This window comes from Thamnophis elegans, chromosome 6, assembly GCF_009769535.1.
Source record: "Thamnophis elegans isolate rThaEle1 chromosome 6, rThaEle1.pri, whole genome shotgun sequence".
Taxonomy (NCBI): Eukaryota; Metazoa; Chordata; class Lepidosauria; order Squamata; family Colubridae; genus Thamnophis; species Thamnophis elegans.
The window spans coordinates 55,446,723-55,452,722 of NC_045546.1; the positions used below are offsets into that span (position 1 = coordinate 55,446,723).

The 6,000-nt window shown below is 41.3% G+C and overlaps 1 protein-coding gene across 1 annotated transcript in view; it reads right to left on the reverse strand.

Moving 5' to 3' along the window:
• TMPRSS2 (transmembrane serine protease 2) overlaps positions 1–5,721 on the reverse strand; it is a 36,751-nt gene extending 31,030 nt beyond the window's left edge. The window contains 1 exon segment of the mRNA XM_032220285.1: positions 5,375–5,721. The gene's annotated coding sequence lies outside the window, so the exon portion shown is untranslated.
• Between the last annotated feature and the right edge of the window lie 279 nt (positions 5,722–6,000).

Genomic DNA, 6,000 nt, shown 5'->3' on the forward strand with positions numbered 1-6,000 from the left:
GTGGACTTCTCTTAAGAACTTATTGTTCATTGCATTTCTTCTAAGAATTCGAAACCCTTTATCTGCTCTTTTTATCAGCTTCACTTTTGTTATCATTAGTGCTTTTGCCGAGATTTCTCTCATTATTTCTGCAAAAAAATTTCTCCTTTCTTCATCTATTTTCTGACATCCGAAATGAAGATGTCATTAATTTCTCCTTTGCGTATTTCACACTTGTCATTTCCCTCCACTCTCAGTTTGTTGTCAGTGTCAACAATTTTCTTATCACTTTCATACCGAAAACATGACAGGGTCTTATATTTTTTTGACCCATGAAATATGGCCTTGGGCTTATTAAAGGGGAGGGATTATTGTTTTTGGGTTGCTGGGCAGCTGCTCCCTTGAGACCAGGCTCCCGAAGAGCCAGGCACAGCCTCAGGGTCGAATGGCTGTGTTGCGCTGTTGCAGCAACACAGCAGCCATGAGGTGACCACACTCACGAGCAGCCGCCTGGCAGCCCCCCTTTCCAGCCGGGCACAGCGCCACTGACTGATCTAGCGGTACCCGGAAGGCACCAAGCAATGCGAGTGCCTGTTCGCCGCCCTCCGCCTCCCACGGCTCGACGCCTTCGGAATGCCCCTAGGTGAATGAATGGGGCTCTGCATGGCTGGAGAGGGTGGTTGCGCAAGCAGCTTTTCCGCTCCCTGCTCACGCGACTCACAGGTTCACAATGCCCTTGGCTAATTCTACAGTACCTGCAGAGCCAGGGCATCTCTGCTGCTGGCGCTGCCTGCCGCTTGGGGTTTTTTTTTCGGCTTTCAAAGCACTGAGGATGGATGCCACTCTGGGAGGACACTCTATAGTTGTGGGCTGCAGAGCGTACAACCATAGAGCATACTCCCAGAATGGCATCTGTCCTCCATTGCAGCTTCCAAAGCACGGAAGTAGGATACTGCTCTGGGAGTACGCTCTATGGTTGTACGCTATCATAGAGCATATTTCCAGAGCGGCATGCATCCTCCATGCTTTGAAAGCTGAAAAAAACAAAACCAAGTGGGGTTTATTTATTTTCTTCTGTCTTCAATTTTATTTTAAATTCCAATTCTTTTGGGTTTTCCCTTCTCTAATAATAAAAATTTTCTCACCAATTTGACACACTCCTGTACTGCTTTTGTTTCAGGGGCTTGTCCCAACCTAGCCATTTTGGTTGCTTCTCTTGTAGCTGGCAAAAAGAGCATTCTCCTGAATCAATCAGGGGCGTTGCAATGCCCCTAAGATCAGTAGGACATGCTCTTCTCTATCACTGTTCCTTCAGAACAGTGAAGGACGTCCAGAAACAGAGATATCGACAGCAATCCTGGAGATCCAAGATTGCATGTTGTGTCGTTGCGATGTCAAGCCTCGCCTCCAAAATAGTTTTTAAACTATTAATTATTTTTTAAGCTTTAATTCTAGTTGCAAAGTTAGGAAGAAAAGTTGCCTACTTTAGTATTAGGTTACAGGATACTTTTGAACATTACCCTAGACAAACAGAAAGGTTGCATGTTTGGAAAAAATGCTATCTATATGTATTAGATGTTAGATGTAAGCAATTTATAATCAGACTATTGGCCAGCATCTGGGGGGGCGGGGGGAATCAGTAGATGTATTAACAAAGGAATGTCTAAAGATGATCATAAATATGGAAACATCCTAAACAATAGGGATGAGGTACGTTCTTAATAAAAAGAGCAGTAAATTGCATTCTGACTTGGTTTTGAGTCATTCACCTGCCAGCATGTACATAAGGCCTGTTAATATTCCCCTTTTACTTTACTCAGACATTTGGATTGAGGAAAACAATTCAATACTCTGCAACGTATATTTCTCTTTACTTCCCTTTCCTGGCAGTTAGTAACTTCTTACTAGATATATTTCAGAACCGGACCAAACGCAATACATTTTTCCGCATAAGGAACGAACATGTGTTAGTCAACTGGACAAGAAGCTGAAGCTGGCTTCAGCGCTGGCAATGGACTTGTATATCCTGCTGTAGCTGACAGCAGTAGTTTAACTGCATGAACTGCATAGATTATATGTGTGTAGCTCTAGTATTGTTCCCCAGTAATTGCTGCTCAAGACACTCATCTCACTCAGTCTAACATCAGAATCCAACATATTCCAGTTTTTACAGCTTTTTCTTATGGCACATTTTCCCCCCTCAGTACCAAATAGATTCTAGGGACATGGAAAAAAGATACTTTCATGTTCTAATGTTTCCTAGAATGGGTCAATTTGAATAACTGGGGGAGGCAGAAGCAGTGGGTAGCAATTGAACGTTTTTCAGGCCAAGATATTCTTCTGGAAACACAAATCATCATTCTTGAAGCACATGGATTAGCCTCTTCTACCCTCTTGCACATTCCTAATGAATATACCGTATACTATATAATTTAACTATGTTTACTTAGCAATAGGTTACTCCCATGTAAAGTGGACATAAGATCAAGTCTCAGGTGTCAGTTAAGACTGACACTTGAAATTTAATTTTATGTATACTTTACACTGAAACATGTCCACACTGAAATTTGCTTTTCAATTTATCTGTATAAATAATATTGGGAGACATATTTATCACAAATATAAATTTTTACAGGGCATTGGGGTTTTTAGCTTTTAAAAAACAATGTAAAATACCAGTTAGGTTCTCCTTGAACTACACACAGTGATTTTTGTACTCATATTATTTCTGAACTGCACAGAGACTCATAAAGCACACCCAGGTGACATGGCAAATTTATACAGGACTTCTTCCTCCTTGGTCAGTATTTGAACTTCCTTCACAATGGCCTGCACTCATATTCCCTTTCCCTTTTCTTGAAAAACTCACCAACATTTTTCTGGAAGATTATCTGATCTTTAAGACATCGTAAGAAAAGAGCCCATCTTCTGACCAACACATTTTTAAAGGCTCAAGCTTCTGTAAACAACTGCTCACAACTACAACTGTTGATGAAGTTTAGACCTTTCAAGAAAAAAATAGTTTGTAGGCAGTCTTCTGATGTTTGATCTTTCAGAACCAGTTTTAAGAACAGTACATTGGGGACATGCTAGGAAAATTAAAACAGCTTCTTTCCTCCATTTATCTAACTCCAGTAGATCAGAATCCTTTTTCACAAGAAACAATGCCTGAAGCCAGTTCAGTGTTAACAATTATCTCCAAAGGGAGATAAGATAAAAGTAGTTGACTATCTCAGATATAGGATCTTTCAACTAGCATACAGTTGATGGTTGTTCCCCTTAAATTAGCATTTACCTAGGTGATGTTGGAAGGACTTCACATACCAATGCCACTTTAAAGTAAACCAAGTAAAATACATGGACCTTATGGGAATGGTGGGAAGTGGGGGAAATACATAGCTTTGCTAACACTATTTAGTATATTTGATAAGTACTAAAACAATTGTGCAGTCACAGTCTGTTGCTCAGCAGTATATATAGAAGATTCTGGAGCGAGCACAGAAACACAAATTATTTTCTACCTGTACAACAGTAATTCACGAAACAGTTGGAAATCCCAGCTTGCTTAAAAACAGCAAGCTGAGATTTTTACTTTCTAAAATTAATGAAGATTCCCTAACCTTTCCCCCCAGGCAAGCTTAAATGGCAGGTCTTCTCTTTATCAAATGTGGTTGGCTTCTTAAGTATGATATTGCTAAGGAAGTGCCACATTCACAACAAAAGAACAATAAAGTAGGAAGAGAACTAGTAAGATATAATATATCACTCTCCAGTTCTCATAACTGTGACGCAGTAGTCCATATTCAGGGGCATTTCAAGCAGATACCAATAAGCAATGGTATATTCTTCAAACATTACATATGTCAATGCAAAACTCAATTTTCACAAACTCACTTGGCTCTAATTTCCAAGTATTTTAGAGAAACACTACCGGTAGTGAGAGGAAGGTGGATGATCTTAGCAGAGACTTGCCTTTTAATTTATTTTAAAAACACTTTCTTTGAGTAAGCTGATTAATGAACTTGGGCCAAATACTAAAATACAGCCTGAAAAACCTCCAAAACTTGGTTTCAACATGCAATTCAGCCCTGAGAATATTTCCCACTTCCACAAATCAGGGAGAGAGGTTTTTTCCCAACCCGATCCATGATTCGGATACATTAAAAAAAAATTAAATTTATTCACATAAAAGAATGGAAAATTGCAATTTATATTATGAATAGTCCTGTCTTCAGACTCTTGTTTATTTTAGTTGCATGAAATTCTAAAAATAAAATATAAACAAACAAAAAGTAATGCATGGAATTTTTTAAATAAAAATTATAATATGCATATAAATTCAATCAATATTTGTATTGAAAACCCACCCTTTTTTGTGGCTCAAAAATCATTGTTTAAAACCAGTAGTTTCAATCTGCGTCCCACTACTGGCTGGGACATAGAATCAATTTAAATACAAATAGTTTGTAGAATGAAACTTACACAACTTTTTGAAGAAACATAAAATTATGGTTAGAAAACAAATATGCTAGTGCCAGCAGAGTCCAGTTCACTGGCTAGGGTTAAGGGGAACCGAGGCTCTATGCCCCCAAAGAACCCTGATTCATCTTTAGTTAGCAACTAGCTAAGTTTGCATGAAATATGCAGAGCCAAAAAAGATGTAAGCACATTTTTAGCCTGGTATGCTGTGGAAAGTAAATCTCTGTAGTTAGTGTACTGCTTAAGGTATCGCCAGTATGCTGCTCTAAAAAGAAGACAGAAATCATTGTCCCTTCAGATGAAGATACTGAATAATGGAAACTACTGAGGAAGTTCACATTTGAACAGATTAGTCCAGTTCACTTCGTCTATCCTATAGTGGAGAATACTTCAGCACACTTTCAGCTCCTGCCAAACAAGTACTGTAGAGTATATACAAGGCTGGTTCCAAACCATTCAAAGAAAAACAACAGGTGCTTGCACTGAAGTCTCTGAATGTTTTATGACTACCAAAGAGAGGGAAGGGGGCGGATATTTTAATTACATGGTTTAAAAAAAACACGACACTAGCATCCTTCTCCTTAAATTAAGTAAATCAGAAAGCGACTTGTGCTAACTTCATCTCGCCAATTTCATTTCTCTCGCCAAGGCAAGTGCAGTCTTGGATAGAAGCGAATGACTAGACAAAACAATTTCCTTTATAAAAGAGTAGTTTGAGGGCTGAAGAATGCCCGTGTCCCGAAGACAACAGAAAGCGAGATCACCGACTGGACTCCTTGGCATCCCCAGCTTTCCGGCAAAAAAGGGAAAGCTGGAAAAGGGATGAAAGTCAGGCGGGAAGGAAGAGAAAAGCGCGCCGCCGTCGCCTCTCTCCAGCCAAGCAGGCCCTCTTTCCTAAACCGAGCCCAGGACTTACCTAAGAGCAAGGGATGCGCGGCGCGGAGGGGTTCTCCAGAAGCCTTCGCTGCGCGTCCCCGACTCCCTGTCGCTCACTTTCAGCCGGCCGCCGGCAGATGCGCACGCTCTCCTTCCAGGGGGAGCGAATGCGCTACCCGGGCGCCACCCGCACCGAGTAGCGCCCTTTCCGGAGGTGCGAGGAAACGCGGCGCAAGTCGCTGCCGAGTGAAATCAGATAGCGCCAGGTTGTTCCGCTAGGCTTCGGGAGCGCTTGTGTTGCGGCTGTGCAAAAGGCCCTCCCCTTTAACGCTTAACATTGCCAGGCGGGCCCAACCTGCTATTATTCACCTTTAGAAAAAGAGAGAAGTGCCGGGAACGCAGCGCTCGCTGGACAGATTCAGAGTACTCGCGGGCGGAGTTTCAAACTGCAACACAATGCACGCCTTACCTGGAAGTAAACTCCGTTAAAGGCAGGCAGGTAGGGCTTACTTCTGAGTAGACGTAACCAAACATCGTGCCGAAACTAGCTACCCAGCGATTTGCTTTCCAGTAAGCGTAGTTTCTACAAACAAGGAAACAGGCAGGGAATCTAAGCAGGAAGAACAGCTTATTAAATCATTATATTGCCTTTGTTAATCAGCTGAC